This window comes from Thunnus thynnus, chromosome 22, assembly GCF_963924715.1.
Source record: "Thunnus thynnus chromosome 22, fThuThy2.1, whole genome shotgun sequence".
Classification (NCBI taxonomy): Eukaryota; Metazoa; Chordata; class Actinopteri; order Scombriformes; family Scombridae; genus Thunnus; species Thunnus thynnus.
Genome location: NC_089538.1, coordinates 10343391 through 10363938, shown reverse-complemented (window position 1 = coordinate 10363938; position 20548 = coordinate 10343391). Strand labels below are relative to the sequence as shown.

General features: G+C 39.9%; 1 long non-coding RNA gene across 3 annotated transcripts in view; it reads right to left on the bottom strand.

The window, feature by feature from the left end:
- The window catches only part of LOC137174149 (uncharacterized), a 69846-nt gene that overhangs the window by 30632 nt on the left and 18666 nt on the right, over window positions 1-20548 (bottom strand). The window contains exon 4 of one of the 3 annotated variants that reach the window (XR_010925294.1): window positions 16097-16494. The exons of the other annotated variants lie outside the window; for them this stretch is intronic. This is a non-coding gene — a long non-coding RNA (uncharacterized lncRNA). Of the gene's footprint in view, window positions 1-16096; window positions 16495-20548 lie in introns of those variants that run through there. 3 annotated transcript variants of the gene reach the window in all.

Genomic DNA, 20548 nt, shown 5'->3' with positions numbered 1-20548 from the left:
TCTTTACCTCTCTTCACCCTTTTCACCTCGTGTCCCAGTTTCACAATACCTCTCTGTCATCTCCTCTTGTGTTCCTTTCTCCTTGTTTGCGACAGTCTCTATGCATCTCCATTTGTTTCCCTACTCACAGAGTCTTTCTGTTTGATGCCCACATCTGACTTTTCGTCTTTGTGGATCTCTTTTCCTTCTTCTCTTGTCTACACTCATATGTCTACTCCCCTCCCTCTTTATTCTCTCTGCATGATGGTGATGGATGGGGCCTATGGATGAGTGGGCTGTGAGAGGGGCTGTAATGAAGACTGGCCTTGGAGGGGAGAAAGTGAGAGTGAAAGGTGTAAGGCAACAACATGAAAGAAACAGAAAAGTAGGGTATGCAGAGAGAAGGACAGAGATATTGAGAAAAGCAATGAGAGGTGGAAGAGACAAAGAGAGCAAGACAGGGAGAAAATAGGAAGAAGTGGATGTAGATGATTACGGCTGTAGGCCTGAGGGCTTTGCTGTTAAGGTTAGGGGAGTCTACTGACCCTGCCCTGTGCCTGAGGCTGTGCCTTGACAGTAGATCTCATCCTGGCCCGATACAACATCAGGTGATGAGAAAGAATTGGGAAAGCATATCCTGAAAAGGCAAATCTATATAGACTTAAAGCTTGTGCATTGTACAAATCTACAAGTCTTTGACAATCTCAGTGCACTGCTTCCTCTACAAGGCATTTTTGTTCCAGACAGTTTGTCATGTTGATATAAGGGTGTGCAACTCACACAACTGATTTCAGAAGAGGTGCACTGATTACAAGATTATAACCAGTTGGAGAGATCCATGACTGGTGCGAATCATCACAGTATTCAACAAAAATTACACAAAAAGGCAAAGTTTTGTGTGTGTGTGTCCTTTGCCTCCTCCCTCCCCCATTTCCTTTTGGTCTCTCGCTAGATACAGGAGACTCACGGGGGACTGCAATGGCCTGCAAGGCCATTGTCAAGGTACAGACAGGGACAGGTGATGGCATCAGTATTTTTTGGTAGAGTTGTGAGCTTGTCTACTTATACTGTAGATAATCGGTGAACAAGCACATAACACAACTGACCTGAAAAACTTGCAAAAGTCCACCAAGAGAAAACGCAGAAAAGCATGAAGACAAACTAAGAAGACTTCTAGTAAGCCAACCCCCCCTCAAGTATATGAAGCTATACCTTCATAAATATTCACGCAAACATAACTTGGGGTTAATCAGGTCTTGGAAACCACATTTAAGAAATGATCTATGCAATTAAGAAATTATTAAGTTACCTGTTATTTTCTTTTAATCTAAAGTTGATTATAATATAATGCAGTGATAGTGACTCGCACAGTAAACATGCAGTCTAGCTAGCAAGTAGTTGTGCTAGCTTGACTGCACTCAATAATGCTAAACTTGCCTTTCAAGGGATAGTGATCCCCGACAGTCTCCCCTTTAGCTGTACATCACTCATCTAACACTTGTCTCCTAGACTCAAACTACAAGTGTTACCTTGTTATTGGCTATTATAAAAAAAATTAAATGTGATGCTACTGTCAGTGCATGGTAAAGCTCAGGATAATGTCAAGAATTGTGTCTTGAGTAAAAATGGAAATTCAAGTGTTTCTTTCTTAAATTCAAAAAATTGTGTGGGGCATGAAAACTGTAGCTTGTCTTTAGCTGATACATATGGATTTAAATAGAGAAATATTCAAGTAGGAAACACAAATATGCTCAAAAATCTCCCTCACACAATCTCCCTGTTTATCTTTTCATTTGCAGGGCACAGCTTCTAGAAGGACTAGAGAGATCCAACATAATGGATATCATCTGATTTGTACAATGCACAATAACAGAGAAGGATGCTTCAATATTGAATGAGAAAATCTGTTTGACTCAGCCATATATCTTTACATCCCATTGCATCCTACACATAAATGCAGGGATCTTGAGATGATAGCTGAATTGTAAACGTCCGTGATTTTCTACTAGCATCATAAATACGCCACATCCCATTCTGTCATGGACATAGCCCATCCATCCAACTTCCTACTTACATTCTATTACCAGGCAAGGAAATGAAGGATCCCTTGAGAGACCCTAAAGGGGATCCATTTAGAAAGGAGGGAGTGGTGCACTGGGAGATTTTTGACCCCTTTCACCCTTCTTGCTGCCTGTGGGGACTGCTGGGGCTCGCATAGCTCTGTCACAGACAGAGCCCTGGGGTCCTGACACCTGCACAATGTGACAACGGGAGACAGAGGAGGCCAAGAGTAGGTTCCTGATGACAGACCTCTATAATACGCCCTGAGTCCCAGTGCTCCAAGACAGGTGAAAAGGGTCAAAACTAGGTAGATGGGAGGAAAATGCTACTTAAAAATGATTGGAACAATTGGTTTGACACACAGTATCCTTGCTGTTTAGGTATTTCGGGCACATGATAGGCCATGACCTGCATTTATCAAGCATCTCAGAAAATCCTTGTTATGAGGTTGATTGGAATTAGAAGGATTTTCCCTTTCAGAGAAAGACTTGAGTAATTTATGAGTCTACCAACACACACTCTCAGCATAGATAGAAGTTCTGCTTTGAGACATTACTATTTATGACACACAAAACTGCAATATAAAATTAAAGATGACATGTTGTAGATTTTCTCTGTATTAACACTGTTAATGATTCAACACAAATCAAAAGACTGACAGAAAACAAGCTACTTTGATGCAGAAGAAACTGAAGAAAAATTGCTCAAATCACTCTTATGACTTTTATGTAAAACTTAAATTCTTGCCAAAAATATATAACTACTAAAACGGATCAAATTCACTCACACAGATCAGACAATTGGCCAATTTATCACTGTTCATGAAACTGATAATCCTTTAAAAAGTCTAATTAACTTATGTGGCCGTTAGACATAGGCAAGGGTAGGAAAATAGACAATGTAGTACAAACTAAGCAAAAGATTGAAAGACAGTGTGTGCTTGTCCATGCAGCCATTTCCATCAGCTCTCACTAAAGTCCATGTATCTGGAACATCTATCAGTGGCGACAGGCCTCTTTCCCCTGGGCTTTCACCCCAGCACCCAACTGGAGCTGACCTGTCCAATCTTATCTGGACCCTAAGAGCTCTGTTTGCCTTCATCTCGGGGTCCCCAACACATTTCACCATCTGCTAACTGCCAACCTTCATCGGTGGATAATCACATCTAGGCCACATGAGTAAAGGCGGGGAGGCTGTTTCAGTGTTTCAAGCCTGTGAGGATCCAGTATACTGACTGTATAGGGCCACTTAACTACAAAAAGGTAAAAGGTAAAAAGGTAAAGGTAAAACCCAATTCTTGAAAATGTAGCTCAGTTACTTCTGCAGAGATTGACTTTGATGGTGCCAATGTATTTGCTGACAATAGGCAACACAGGTTACTTGTTGACATGCATGAGGACCACCAAAAACAACGTTATATTTTAATAATTTACTGTGTATTGTTATCACAGTGACAATGTTTCATAGATTGTTTTGTGGATATCCATGGTCCAATTACTACCCAGAATATAAACTCACTTCATGATCCATGTATTGACAGAGGGCTGTAGTATCAATTATGATGTGGGTTAAAAGTGCAAGCTGCTAACACGGTGTATGGTATAAGTTTAGAAGAGAAAAAGAGGAAGAGAAGAATTAATTAGCATTGTAAAGTGCATCTAGAGCTTGTTTGTGGATAACCTTGTAAGGCATTGCATGTCTGTTTGCATACTACACAAATAAATCAACTAATTGAATATGCAAAGAACAGCGGTATATCAGTGGCAAACATAAACACAACAAGAAACAAAGTAGGACGCAACGTGAGTTATTTATTAAAACCAAATGATAAACAATGTCCATCAGGGCTGCCAGTGGGAAGCATTGAGCCAAGATATTACATCAGATGGAACAATCTGCACAAATACCATAAAGATAAGCTGGGGAACAGATATTACAATGTAATAAGCAAATGTATTACATTATTACCATTACTAAATCTTTCAAAAATCTCTTGAGGGTTAAGGAACAATTAGGGATAAATCATATGTTTTAGAGTGTTTGTATTTTATAATATTTGTTGCATTTACAAAACTTGAAATGAACTGAAACCTTCTCTGACAAGGTGATAATTTCCAACTAAGGGAATGAAAGCTATCCAATGTCTTTCCTGGCCAGCTCGCCAGAAATGGAATATAGCAGGTCATTATGGCTTGGCTGCTTTCTGGCTTTTCATAATATACTGCTAAATGAGATGAAAAGGTGGAGCGCTCTGTGACTCAGTGTCAGACCTGTGTTTGTGTGTGTGTGTGTGTGTGTGTGTTTGTCTGATCACCTGAGTGTCAGACTGAAATTTGGACGTCTCTTTTAAACGCAATGAGCTGAAATAGCGAATTCGACCCATCCCTTCTCATGCTCCAACATGAGCTAGCACAGGTAAGCCCATTAGCATGGGGAAAAGGTCACTTTGAGAAGTGGAAATCAAATACAGGGATTTGGGCAGGGCCATTAAGCCACTGGGGCTATTAGTATTCATGCGGTGCAGATTAATGGAAAATATGAGCCCTACAGAGGGGCCATAGTATTAAACCCGATAAGAGCTGATTTGCCCAACCTCCGACATCCGTGTTTTCCCACACCCTATTTCTACTCTTTTCTGTATTAATATTGATGATCATATTTTTCTTTTTTCATTTGAAGGCGCAATGCTGTCAGATTACAGAGTTTTGTGACTCACCCAGCTGCCACTGGTATGATTGGCAAAGGTGTGATTAATTGTCATCCAGGGGATGCAGAACACCGTCAGTGAAGCCAATTGTAAATTCATAACTTCATATTTTTAAATGGTGATGATGCTTAATGATAATGTTTTTAAAGTAATATTCCTCCTGCTAATCCACTCCTAGTATGGTAGCTGTTTATTAGTATGGTTTATTAAAGTCTGTAATTAACATATTAGTTATGTTTCCAAATAAAATGTGAGAAAGATTCAAGCACCTGTAACTCTGGTGGAAATTCACTGATGCTTCCCAATAAAAATGGCATTTGTGTTTTGAATGATGAACAGCAAGTGGCAATATGACATGAATGCTACATCTGATAATGACGCAGAAGCTGATACTCCAACAACAAGGTGTATTTGAATAATCTGTTTCCATCAGTCTTCCAGCATGTCCAGGTATTACCAAAAAGTCAATTTGGTGAGTGCAGAATAACATTTGAACGGTCTGGCTGACTTTACTGAATCATCATTGTCATTGACTGAAATGGCTAAGCCATCAAACTTATAGAGTTGGTGAGGTGGACCACGCAGTACCCAATAGGTTCTTGACAGGTGAGCAATACCTAATTAGAGACAAGACTGTAAAACTAGAAAAAATAGAACGTTTGATCCATTTACATTCACTGACTTGCTACATCAAAAGCGCTCAGTATAGGCACTACTTATTTTGCCAAATAATAGAAGCCTAAAAATGCACAAGTTCGGATATAATATTCAACTGTTAGTTATGATTAATCTGGTGCCCTTCATGTGTTTTTCAATCAGTGGAAATGTATTTAGCTTTGTTTGTTGCCCAGATCTGTCAGACAGAACAGGCTTTTATCGGGCGTGACAAAGCTCAGGTCATGCAGACTGTATAAAAAGCTTAGACGGTGCCAGTTGCCACTCCTGGCAGATCCCCACCCAACAGTGGCCATGCCCCCCCCCCCCCCCTTCTCTCCTCCAACTCCCACCCCTCCACCCTACGGTCACCCCTGTCCCCCCCTGCACACCCCGCCTTCCGCTCCATCTGTCGGCCAATAACCTGCTGGAGCCTGCCATGCCGTTAGCGCACCTGTGCCTGCCACCTCAAATAGAGCTGTTTGACGCACGCAGGCGGCATGCAACCACACACAAGCGCACACACACAGACTATACCTCTAGACATACGGTATGTGTATATACACTCTCTGGCCAGCATGCATCTTGAAGGGCAGGCCAAAGTTGTCAGCTGAGGACTTTGTCCAGTTACTAAGTCATCCATTTCTTTTAAGATCAGCAGTGAAAAGGTAGTTCATTGTTGTAGATAGAAAGTTGCTCCTTTTTATGTTTCTCTCAGATGCAATTGCTTTCTGGGCTGTGACGACAAGAGTACAATGGGACTGCCTAAGGCCATGGTCCTACTGTGCCATTACCTTACACGGCCCATGCTTCCATCCACGCGGGGCACACATGCCACAGGGAGACAGCCACCTCTTTCCTCATTAGCTATGAAGTAATGGCTATGGTACATAGAGTCTTGCCCTTCATTCCCTCTGCGCAACACCAGTGCCCCCTCACCAATACTTTCCCCCCTCTCCCAGCCACTGCACCACCACACTGAAGCATCTCATTCAGCCATCTGTTTACCAACAAACACTGCCACCATACTGACTTTTTTTCTGGAAGAAAATGTGGCACAAAAAATACTAATTAAAGATGTGGGCTATGTTTTGTGATTTGCTAAGTTTTTAGAGTTGCTTTGTGTTCATAGAAAATTTGAGTAACAAGGTGGCTTCTTCACAGTGTATTAGATTACTTGTCAAGTTGTTGATTCAATACCTAAAGAATGTTAGGATTTACTGCATTTTAAAGAATTGTATTTTAAAGAACTGCACTCAGTTCACAGACTTTTAACAAATTGACTCCAGTTAATACATCCTGCAATGCAACTGTGTCTTGAATGGCACTCCTCCAAAAACAACTGCTTTAATCCAGGAGCATGCCGTTCAAACATCTGTCATGCAGTTCAGATGTGTCTCCAGCATTTTAAATGACACACACACTGTGTAACAACTCCACTTAACAGTTTGCAGTAAGGGAACATTTAGATATGTATATTGCCACAGACAAAAATATCAATTAGCTTAATATATATGAAAACAACATTATCAAACTCATTATAGTCATCTCTAGAAACAGTAATAAAGATGAAAAGTGACTACCTAAATGGTTATCAGTTCCATTTTCCTTGTTATTGCATGTAGGATTTGCCAGTGTCTTTCATTTGTGTTAAAGAGAGGATACCCCTGAAAATTCTGAGCACAATGGGTGGCATTTAACTCAATGGGAAGCTGATGCCATAAAAGCCAATTGTTGAGTGACAGGCCATTAGTAAAACACCTGTTCTACCTTTGAGGAAAATGTCAATACTTGAGATCAGCTGATGAACATGAGAGTTAAGATTCTATTCAATTTAAGCCTCACTGTCAGGAACAAAGCACCATAAGCAAAGTTTTACTTGATGGTGAAGCAAATATTGCTGCAATGCAAGTTGATCAGAGACTGACACAGCACTTGGGACAGTTCATTTTGGTGTTCTTGTCCCATTCTTTCACACTTTCTTTCTTAGCGTGAAGGAGGAAAAAGGCCACAATTAGTCAGCATTAGTCATAAATGAATAATTGATTCAGATTTTAAATTCAGATCAGGCCACCAGCATATTCCCGCATGGAAGGCTTGGCACAACAAAAAGCCTGTCAGGGCAAAGATATATATTTAAGTAATACTTCAGGAAGTCCCAACACAATCTCAGTGGTGAGCAATGGCACCACACCATGTCAGCACAACAGCCAAACCCACTGTACCTCTTGGCAGGCTGTATTCATTTTCAATAATCAAAGAGAAATGCTTTTTGGCTGGACCACAACAGTGGGGCCAGCCCTATAACCGCGAATATCTGTCACTGACTGAGTGATGAAGTTACACTTTGGTACACATTGGTTGGCCGAAGCTGGCCATATCTAAGTATCCCAGACTGCACTTTGCACCAACTGACAGCAATGGAGGAGATTAAACTGTTGTAATTTTCACTGTAGGACTATTAATATGTTGCTTTATTAAGTTTTAATATTTTTTCAGGTAAGAAAGTAACCATTTAGACTCTCAATATGTAGTCAGTTTAACTAAATAATGCCTATTTGGAATTTTGGAATGTTTTCGGAGATGTGAGGAGCCGCTGGCCAGGTGCCAGCTGGTCATCTCTGCTGCTAGTGACCTATGACGAGTGGATAGTGCCGCAATTACCTACTGAAGGAGACTGTCATGTGACATTTATGTGAAGAGAGGGGATCTGTGTGCTGTCACCAACTTACTGTCACTTTCCAGATGTTACATGTGTCTAGGGTCTTTTCTAAATAAAGCACTTCCCTGTTCATGGTAAATAAAATGATTATATATATATAAATAAAATACATTTACAAATGCAAACTTCACACACAGGAAACACACTGTAGCCTAAATCTTAACTTAACCCTTCTTACAACAGCACCATATAGTCTATACCCCAAATCTGGTGCAATATATTGTAAGTATTTTAAATGTTTTTCTTATGTGTACAGCACCTTGAGTTACAACTACTGTATGAAAAGTACTATACAAATAAATAAATCTAACCTTACATAAAAACAAACATCTTGAAAATACTCACGATGTCCATGACTAATGGTAACCAGGCGAGGTACACAATAAAGGCCCAAACATTGCATACAAGGTCCAGCCATATACTAAGTTTTCACCTAGTCTTGTTTAAGAACTGAGATCTTGTATTTTGCCAAGGCATCGATGTATTGCAGACATTTATCTTCGTTCTTCCATTTCATTAGGACTAGTGCAGTGCCCTTTCAAAACGTGCCTTTTTGGAACACGCCGATTGCTTGGCCTCTGGACGCAACTTCAATACACAGAAAAATGAATACAGTTGATATGAGGTATGAATGAGTAAATACACCAACAACATGAAAGAAACTAATATTCTGTTATACACAGATGAAATGACAGGCTAAATACTCTAATTGTAAATGCATGTTCGTTTCTCATTTGAAGTAAAATAAGGGATGCATTTTAAAATAAAATAATATGCATCCTAAAATAAAGTGGATTGATCATAGTGGGCTCTTAGATCATTTCTATTTTCTGTGACCTCAGTTCGGTTTTGAGTGGGTATGTTTGCTCCAAAGATTTGTGCTTTGTAGTGGTGCTTCACATTCACCACGGTCTTGGAACATATGAGACAAACTGGTTTTGAACAACCCGTGGAAGTATTTGCTCCGTTTTATGTGTGTAACTACAGTCATCGTGTATTGGGCTGTGAGCGCTTCCAAAACCCGGGTGACCTATGCAAAACAATGTATGTAAAACACTCGCTGCTTATCTGCTAAATGTGCTGCTAACGCTACACTTTCTGTCTAGACACAGGGTAAGAGTGTCCATTCTTGATTAAAAGCTCTGTTTTCACCGTCTACTTTTCTCTTTTTAGAGCACTTTTCTCTGACTCGTGACATGCCTCGTCTCTGCTCTCTCCCTGACATGCTCGAGTCGAGAGATTCCTTCCTTTAGTAGATAGATTAGCCTTTGAAAACCATTGGGAGCTGCTTTTATGAAATTGTTGCAGAAACCCTACTCCTCATACACTTTTCTTCAGTGACAGAAAAGAAAATCCCAAAGATTAAATTATCACAGGACAACAAAACTCAATTTAAAGAGATACTGCCTTGTGCACACAATGCATCTGTGTATATTAAATACACATCCATACAGGGGCGCCAGATTCATTTCAGAAATGCGGGGGCCAAAAAGTTTTTGTGTGTGTGTGTGTGTGTGTGTTAGTGTGCGTGTGTACGTGTAGCTGTATAAAGACCTGAGACTCACTTTTTTTTGCGGAGTGACTATACCTATGTAGCTTGATTGCACCGCAGGGTCGTGGAATAATTCCAAACACAAAGCAGCTAACTGGTGCTTGTGGGATTAGATACAAGCTTTTTCATTCAATTACCCAAAACTGTGAGTTTACAGTAACACTTCTGCGGCTGAGTAACAGCAAGCAGGCAAGAGAAATGTTAATGTTTTCCTTGTGTGGTAAGCAGCCATGCCCCAAATCCATATTTAACGATAAATCAGAAGAAAAAAAAAACATGGCTTTCCTACCGCTTCACCTTTGCAAATTATCAACATACAATGCTGTTGTGAAAGTGTCATTCATAGCCTACAACAGCCTTTATAAACTTTGGGAGCATTGCAATTGCCTTTACTCAAAAAGGAAATGCTTTGGACCTGTCATTTCAATGCGATATCTTGAATGAACCATTTCACGTGAACTTTCACATGAACAAGTACCAAATTTACATGAATGTAACATACACTGTATGCATTTGATTTGTTTGACAACGTCCTCTTTGATTGGATTAAAATGTAAATATTTACATTTGCCTGCTTTTATTTTTAGGTAATGTCTTAGAGTGGACGGGAATGCTAGAATAATTGTAATTGTTGTTATTTAATGCATCTGCCAAGTCACAAAATGTTGACAAAGAAAGGCAAAAGCAAACATGAGACACAATGTGTTTACTGTATTAATATTTAACTGAAACCACCATCTTACCGAGGTTACCCTAACCTTAACAAAAGTGCTTTTGTCACTTTACCTAACCACACATGGGAGTCAGGATGTGTGTGTGCAGTATATAAATGTAGCACTTCCCACATTAGAAAAAAACAAAAACTTTGCCAGGGCACATAATGTAGGCAGCAGTTATGTTTCCGCTCAAAATATTTAGCAAAACAAATTATTAGTATATAAACATCATTTCTAGGACACAGGGTTAAAAGTTGAAACTGTCAGAAGACTGCAAAACTTGTTTACATAGGCATTGTGAAAATGTATCCATTTGTATACTAAGAGTCTACATGACAAGTGTGAACATATACATGCTGTATATAAACAAACTCACATTTCCCAGTGTCTCCATCATCACACTGGACATCAGCAGTAGCGCCAGATTCCTCCCACTCCCGCAAATATATGTGTAACATTAACGTAAACATTAACAGCTAACCCGCTAGCTAACATTAGCTAACAATTAACATTATGTGAAAAGCACAAACAGCTAAACACTGTACATTTTAAGTACATGCTGTGTTTTAAAGTTTACCACGTTGCTGCGCAGTGTTAGTTAACTACGAACGTACAGAGAGTTGATAACTTGCTGTGAGATCTGACGGATTGCTACTTTTTTAGCGCTATATACCGTTAAAACACACACACACACACACACATATTTCTCGCAGTCATCATCCTAGTCTCTCCTTGAGAAGTTTCTCATCAGTGAGTTTAATGTTAAATGTTTTAAGTCATTTTTGTGACTGCTCTAATGATTACAGACTCAAATGCTAATAGTTGCATGGGTGTTGAAACTTCAGTTCAGATTAATTTTGATCACCCTTAGCCCATTTATAGACTTTATTTTGTCTTTATTATTTTAACAATTAATATAATAAATTGTTCCATTTAAAAAAAAAAGAAAGCATTTAACAGACAAGTGAAACATTCAGTGTCAGTTTTAATAAACTCTGTTTTTCAATACACTGACTCCTAATTGTTGTATGCTGTTTTGTCTTCATACAATGTAATTATCACTTATTGTTATTGCACCATTGGTTTTGGCCTTGGTGCCCTACATTTTGGCCATGATGTCCCAATAAATTTGTTTTTAATCAAAGGCCAAAGTGGCCTTGCCCTAAAAATGACCTGGTATCACAAACATATTAATCCTGAAAAGCAAACAAGCTAGCAATTTTGAGGTTGTGCTCTTAATTTTTGTTGACATTTTTGCCCAATACGCCCATACTGTATGTAGTAACCATACAATCCAGTAATAAGCATGTACAGTATCATTTTCCATTGACTCTATGTAGGTCCTGTGTTTTTTGAATTTCCATGAATTCCATGAATTTGAGTCTCAAATCAAGGTCCAGATTCTTTGAGATTATCTTCTTTTAAAATCTATTTTCATGAAAGTCCCATTTCTATTTATGTCTCTTTTTGTAACAACGGATTTGTTTATATGACTGAAATACCTTTTTAAATGTCTGCATATTCAAATTATAAACTGAAACGTGTCTATAGTTATTATTTGAAAATGGCTCATAGCCATCATGCTCACTAATCTGTTCATGACTTTGCATTGCTGGTTTTAAAGAAGCCTCTGAAAGAACACTTAAGCAGTGGTATGACAAAGTAATATTTCAGTTTTTCAAAATTGCTGTGCATCCTCAGTTATTTGTGACAATTTTGCCTGCAAAAGATGTCTTCTATTCAAGGACCAAATGTTCCCTGTGTTGGAAGATGACCTCTCGACAGACGAGCAATCACAGTCGTCAGCATTCGTAAGCCCAGTGCTTGGCTGAGCTTGCAGACAGAACCAACAGGTTTTCACTCAGTTTGATAAGACAGTAATACAGAGGAAATAACCTTGCCAGGTTACGCCTCTACACTATCATTGATCCTCCACAACTGCAAATAAGGAAAATGGAGACAACAGGATAGAAACGGGACATTTTCCATCTCTTGTGTCCTTTTAATGGAGAAATAGTACTTTTCCCTCTTTGTTGTCCTCAGGGGAATGCTTTTCTCCTGCTTTTACAATTTAATAACTACCTCTATTCCTTATCGAAAAGGATTCTTTTTAGAGGTTGCTTGTCAGATAAAGACTGGGGTTGTCACAGAACTTCTCTTGCTGCTGCAAGACAAAGTCTGTTTACTTTTTCAGTCATCTCTCTTCTCTGTCAGGGAAAGCAAATGCAAACGCTCTCTATAGAAACCCCCTGGGTATTTTCTTTCCTCATCTCCTTACCCCATTTACTCTCTTTTTCTCTTTCATCCACTTTGGGTTGTTAAGTGCTCATTGATATTCCGTTGGTCAACATGAGGACCAATAGACCTTTTTCCCATCAGGACTGGGGAGTGGCCACTTGCAGATTACTCCTGACACTGGCTGATGATAATTTAACAAAGCATGGCACTGATGAAAAGGCTTATGAGTTGGGATGAGTTTTTCCCCTCCTCTCGCATCATCTTCAACACTAATTGCTTTTGACATCTTGGTTGTTTATTGTGCAAGTGTCATGGCAGCTTGATATCATTTCAAACACCCTTTGCCTCTCAATTATTACAGAGATCTTCTTTTAGATTGACATTTATTAAAATGTAGTGTTAGCATAAATCTGTGTTTGTTAAAAACAACGGTGAATGGTGAAAATTAAAAGGGGCACGCCACCAATTTTACACCTCAATTTCAATTTACTCATGACAAAGTATTTTTCAGCCTGTGAAAACATCTGTGTAATGTCTTCTGTGGCTCAGTAGCAACCTTTCTTGAGTCTGAAAAAATAACCCTGGTGATGTCCTCAGGGTTATCTTGCTTGGCTTGGGCACGACAAATTTTTAGTAGACAACCTCAGTTATGAACTGGGTCATGTAGTTTGAAAAATCTGTGCATTATAATTGCATTATGGGAAATGTAGGATCAAATGTTTTGCAGGCTTGACCTACACTTGAGGTTTTAAGTCAGGATATCTCGGCTTCTGATACTTTGATGTTGAAGCTTCTTCTTATAATCTGTATCTTTTAAGTCCACCAACTTTATGGAGGCCCAATACAAAATTGCTGGAGAGGCCCTTTAATATGACAATTAGCATTTGATAATACACCGTTACAGCACCAGATTGAATGACTGGCAACTCTCAAATATGATCAAATCCACAGCTTTTACAGTTCCACCAGAATGCGTTTTCCAATCTACCTCCACATCTGTACAGTCTTATTTTGCAGAGATGCAAGGAGCTACGCATTAGATGTTGCTGACCTGAATCTCAACAGCAAATCTACTTTTGAAATAGCAGCAACTGTGTAAGTTATAGAGTACACTTTGTCCCAGTTTGCAGAACGCTGCTGAAAAGCTACAGTATCTTAAAATACAGAAAAAAAAATACTGGTAATGTCTGGGCAATCCCCAACCTCCTCACCTCCTCTGTCAATCAATAGTCTCTTTCATCGGCAGGGGTTGAGCTATCATTAATAATAGCTGACACGCTCCTATAGTGGTAATAAACTGGGGGAATCTGGTATGTAATGGTACAGTAATGGCACCTGGGCAGGGTGTTACGCACTCGACAGCTGCTGATGGATAAACCCTAGGTAAATGGATTTGGGCTCATCCAGGGGAGAGGAGCTGCTGTTTTTGGACTGACTCTGCTTCTGTGAGCTGTAGTGGGTGAAAAGGGTTGGTACAATTGCTGTAGAATGGACGGGAGTACATGGAAGTGAGCTTTTAAAATTGGACAGTTGGGCGTCAGTGGGTGCCATGGATGGACATGTAGATTTGACTTCAGCCGCGTTGCAAAGAGACGTGAGTGAGTGTAAGTGGGGATGAATGAGAACACACTGGATGAGTGTTAACTGGGGCATGTTAAGACAATTGTCATTCCCCCCCTCCCTGTTGACACCATGAAGAATGATTTGCTGGTTGGCGTGCCAATTTTATCTCCTCAAAACATAGACAAATGTGGACCCGAGGAGTGTTAAAAAGAACCAAACTTCTATCATTTCAGCAGCCTGAAGAATATAGAATTATATGATTGATTTTTAGAGATGACGAGTTGTCACTTTAGACAGTGGGAATAGGAGGAGAGAAAAAGTTGAGCAAAAGATGAGAGGTATTTTTACTCCTCTAACTGACAAGCTTGAAATATGGTCTATTCTGGTTAACCAAAAGGAACACATACATTTCTACATTAGAAAGAATTCCCATTATTTCTCTCTGAGCCATGAAAATCAATTCTAAAATGATTGCTTTCAGTGACGATGGGGAGAGGGGAGAGAAAATACTTGATGTGCCTTTGGCTGGTCCAATAGATAGAAATAGAGGTTGTTTTTTCCTATTCTATTTTCCCACGAGAAACAGCTGAGATGGGGAGTGTCTTAACTATTTCAGTTGTTCTTTCTTCATTTTCTTGTCATCTTTCAATGCAGCTCTTTGTTTATTTCTCAACACAAGGACCCAAATCTTAGAGAATTACATGATTTCTCTGCATCTCCAAATCCAGGGTTTGTTCCGTTGGCATAAACCTTTTATCACATTATGTTGTTTTTGTAGCAAAACAACAAAAACAGATTCTCTTAATTCATTGGCAATGCTCATCAGCTTGTTTTGCACTGTGCTGTCTCTCCCATTTAATGAAGCATTTAGAAACAGATTAGAAAAGAGCTCATCAAGTGTCAAATTAACAGATTAAGTAACTTCTTAACCATGATAGAAAATAAGAAATTTTAACTCTCAATTGTGTTGCTTCTTACCCCTAACCTACCTTAACATTCACGTTCTAAGTGTATAAAAGCAATCCCTGAACGCACCTTGATTATGTTCCTTGAGTCAACAAGCATAATTTAGAGCCAATGACACAATCTAATTGCAAGATATTGCCCTTCCTGAGCAGCTCAGTCAGAAGCAAATGTCAGTGTGGTATGAAAGCTACTACATGTGGCCATGTATGTGTGCCATGTTCTGACCCTTGTCTACTAACTCCAAATGGCCTTGTTGTGATTCATCTTAACCCTTATCCGCTACAGTGCACCAAGTCAAGTGCTTTCTCTGAGGGCAGAATCACTAACCCTTCTAAAGGCCACTTTCAGGCAAAAGAGACAAGAGACCATCAATTCACTTAACTGCATGCTTATTTCATGAGTAAAGGATAGCGTTTCTAGGCTTGGTCCTGCATGTAAAGTGACCCTGCCCTGTACTGTAGAGGCAAGCTGTGTCTAAAATAAGCAATGGCGGAATTGCCCTCAGAACGCCACAGGAGACCTGAGTCCCCTTGGTGATCTCTTCACATTGATACTCTTCTTACAATAGAGAGGCTTTCAAAAAGGTAAGACTGAGTTCACTGAGGGAGATGTGTAGAGGGTAATGGACTGGCTGTCTGCTCTCTGTATTCGTCCGCCTTTGTATGCTGAGTATCTCAGCTCAGTATCGCAGGAATTATGTTCACATTGAAGAATTCAAGAATTACGTTCAATGCCAATCTTCAGTGCCAATGCTAGGAGAAGTGTGCCCTTTTTTAAAATTGAGGCAGATTGTAAGGATGTGGAGTGCATGGTGGTGTATAGGTATATGAAGCCAGCCTGACTTTCATACAGGAGACCAGAGTTCACACCTCATTGAAGACCTGCAATCAGTTTTCACCTTTTTATGAACTGTAACCATGACTAACCCCAACCCCAACCATACCTTAACCATAGTTTATTTGCCATATCCCCAATCTGTCCCTAACCTTAACCATACTGTTGTTACCAAGCCATGCACAGATATAAAGTGAGAAATTTAAAAACATTGGCATTGGATGTAAAAAAGAAAGACTAAGAATGTAATCTCTGGACTTGCCGAGATTGTTAATGTTCTTGTATGGAGACAGGATTAAGTTTATTTGAGATATTTTCACGTTTTCACACGTTTATATATGTGCAAGGAGAAGGAGGTGGTGGCAGTGCATTAAAATGCTTAAGCCACATCTGTTGTAGTGGGCCTGGCCCGATAGCTTATGCTGAATATGCTCATCTGTTAAAGTGGTGACAACTGACACCCTCAAGGAGCCACCAATGGGACAGCAAAATAAACAGGGTCCTGCCAACGGATAGAGAAAGAAAAGCAGTCAAAAACAGATATATAAACTCTTCACCTGTGCATTCCTAAAAATACACCTGACATACACTATTGTTTGAGAAAGGAAGAAATTTTGTTTATTTGTGCAGCATATGGAGGCCATGGTGCTCATGGACAAGGAAATGTAAAGAAACACAGTTGAAGAGAAGGCAGTTGAACCCACAAACCTGTTTACTCACACATGCATGCACACATACATCAAACATGCATACACTCTGCCACTCTTTCCAAGGTTTTTCTTACAGACTCCAATGCTCAGTGACCTGTCCAAACTGACCCCACATCTCCAATTTGACTCATCCATGGGTGTATTAAACATAAATGAGATGGGCTCAATATCTCACTCATGGCTTCTTTGACACTTAGTCACTTCACTACAATCTGCCTTTCTTAGCCTCCTTAGCCTACTTCAGCCCCGCTTCAGCTTTTTCATTCTTTTCAAAGATTATTCAAGGTTATTACTTTCTGCAAAAGGCCACTTAGGATGCACAGTGGAAATATGTTGACTCTCTTCGATTTTTTGAAGTGGGTTTAAGTGTATTTGTAATTCACTGGTGGCATGGCATGGCATATGAAGCTGCAGTGTGGCTTTCAATGGACCTGAGGGGAACACATTTATAAACTGAATCCTGAACCAGTGGGAATGGGAAGTATTTGCCTTCGAAAGCATTAAAGTGGAGGGAACACCATTTGTGGTACTATATTATACATTAAAAATTGAGATGGGGTTACTTTGCTCTGCTACTGACCTCTATCAATATTTGATCATAGTGAACAGCAACTAGTAAACAATAGAGAGAGAAGGTGACTGAAGTGAAAGGTGAAGGGCAGGGCACATGCATGAAGCTCAAAGAACTGCACCCTTGGAAAATGTTTGTGTTATAGAAACTCCACTGCATGCCAATCAAATGTGATCCACCATTTGAAAGTTTAGAGCTCAGAAAGTACTGGTTGCTACAAAATAAAAATGAGGGGGCCGCCGAAAAGAAAAGCTTCCCCGATAACTCATCTATCCATAAGTCAAATCAATCAGACATATGTCACACTCGTCTTTGTGGTCCTTGTAAGAAGAATCACAAAAAATGTTGGACATGTTTTCAACTCAGAGAGATGTGCAGTTTGCTTGTTGCTTGAGAGCTTTAAAAACAGCTATTGAAGGCATCATTCCGGAGGAGAGTACAGTGCCTCAAGGCTGCTCTGACCCATGACCTGAGTATAATTGATGATCTCACAATTTTTCATGAGCAAATGCAGAAGCCATTTGCTTGAATGCATGAAACTGCTCAGGCTTACAGTATAGTTAGTTGTAGTTACTTGCAGTTTATTTCATCCACATGTCAAAAAGACGCATCATTACAGGCATGACTCTTAAGGGCAACATACACCAACGGCATATGACGCTGGTCAAAGCACCCCATTGTTTTCTATGTAAACCAATACACCGGCGGCAATAAGACATGCATCATCGCGGGCTGACGTGCGTATCGACGTCAAGATTCACAATAGTTTATGTTATAGTATCAATGTGCATCAACTTTTCTGAAAAGCAACAATTTTATCACGTTTGCACTCCAGATTAACATATTTTTTACCATAACAGGTTCTTCTGTCTGTACTGTGTCTGTATTGCGCTGCATACGACGATATGTAGACACAGATCAACTGGTGTTTATAGTTTATGACCCTTGAAATCATCTATGGTATATCAGCCGCCACATATGAACTAACAAACATGTGTTCGCTTCTATATGTATGGTAAAATTAGAGATCATCTCAGTGGCATGTGGAGAGGAAGAGACATAGGAATGGGGGGACAAGTTAATCATCTCAGAGTAGCGTCTCCCATCAACTGGCAGCGACTTTAATCAAATTATGACCTTGTAAAGCATGCACTTGTCATTTGGGACCCTAATCTCTTCGTTAATGACTAATTAGCCCCATCACCTGTTCCTCTAAGCTTCCATTACACCCCCAACACAGCTTTAAGATAATGGAATAAACAAAAGGGGAAAAAAAACAATACTTCCCTTGCCACATGCACAAAAAAAGAGAAAAAGTAGACCAGGCAGACATCAATCAAAACCTAGGAGATTGATTAGAGACTGACAAAATAGCGTTTGGATTTTTCCCCCCCTCTCTGACAAGAGACCACTCTTCAGTGCTCTAGAGGACAATAAGGATACACAAATTCATTAGGAGTAATTAACCGAAAATAGCTACTGAACACAGGCGGGAAATAGTGAGAGAATTCAGCACAGAGACACTACCCCAGCATGGGGTTACAGTACACAGACATTAAGGTTGTGGAAATAATCTGGTGGCCTTGTCTCAACAATAACTTCACCTTTCATTGGGACAAAGCCCTTTGGACCGAAAGTTAAAAATGAGTACAGCCCATTTGTTTGTTTTTGTGTTAAGTCTTGTTATGGATTAACTGATTTGCCTCAATCTGAGGCCGCACACGTGCAACATCCTGGCTTTTGCAGGAGGATTTGCAGAAGGGACATGGAGGCTTTTGTTTGTGCCATCCAGCGCCTGTGCAGCTGCACTACTTGGCGGCAGGCACACAAACAGGCGGCTCCCATTCATTAGGCCTTTTTATATCAGAGACACTCTCCTTCTGGGGGCCTGAAGCATCTGCCTCCACATCAGTAAGAGTGAGGGGGGTGGGGGTGGAGACACACTGAGTGGAAGAAGATAGAGATAGAGAGACTATGTGGGGAAACAGAAAAGAGAGAAAACTGACAAATCTGGGAGGGAGATAAGAGGCACAGAGGAGTTACTGAAACAGAAGAGTAGAGTGGCAAACTGTACTGTGGAGTGAGTGTAACAGCAGTAGAAAGGGGCTACTCTGATGCAGCGAACCTAATTAATAAGTTGTCTCTCCTCTTCATCTCTCCTTCCTCATCCTCCAATCACAGGAACATCTGGCTCTAAAGAATAATAAAAAGAGCTTTGGCTGGGCATTCATACGTTTGACACACATATGAGTACACACACCTCTGAGTTATCCAAAGGGACCCATGGGAGCAAGCACACACAGCCGTGCGCAGCTGTAATGCAACATTATTATTTTTAACACACAGCCGTAACGGTTTTTAGTTTTTCTATATCAGTGATGGTGCATTCAACAACACAGTGAAAACATTTTGATGCTGTTTTTGGTCAGTATTAATCAAATCACTGTATTCAGTTTGCTCCAAATTTTTATCAGATGCAGAACTCATGAAGTAATGCAACTTCTGCAACTTAAGGAAATAAAAAGTTGCACGCTGTGAATTGAAGCTGTATTATAGCAGATACTGGAGCCTCTGGTTCCTTATCTTATGGTGATGAATGAGGCATGCCACATTGCAAATGAAGATATCCCACAGGCCACCACCACTGCTGTAATGAAGCACTTCAAAATGATATGGCCAACCCCAATAGAGGTTGTGCTAAATTTCATCTCATTGAATTTCATTAAAGTACACGCCAGCAGGTGCAAGGACATTAACTGTCTTTTTTCTGTTTTTGTTCGGTACGTATAAATCATGACACCCAGAGGGTACCTACGGGTTGTCTCAGAGGGCAGAAATAAATAAAACATCAGCTATATCTTCATACAAATCCAATTTGATGAGAAGTAACAGGGGAATGTGTCGTAGAAACAGTTGAACCTGTCAGCTACTCCCCTCAGCATTTGAAATTATGACACAAGTGAGCACAGTGGTAGATAGATCTATGATTTGGGAAGAAGATATTCAAAATGCATGATTGCAAATGTGAGACATGCTAACGGGGGTTTTTTTTTTTCTAGCATTGCCATTTAATACAATAAACTGGGCGGAGTATTTATCTTTTGTTCAACAGTACGCATCCTTAGCATTGGGTTAACAAGGCTGCCAGAATGCCTGCCAACCATTATCAACACTGTTTTGAAAGATAGTGGGACATTATGGAACTTGGATGGCAAATCAGCTTCATTATATCCACAATCTGTGGAAATTAACATCCACAATTAAACCTTATTTAT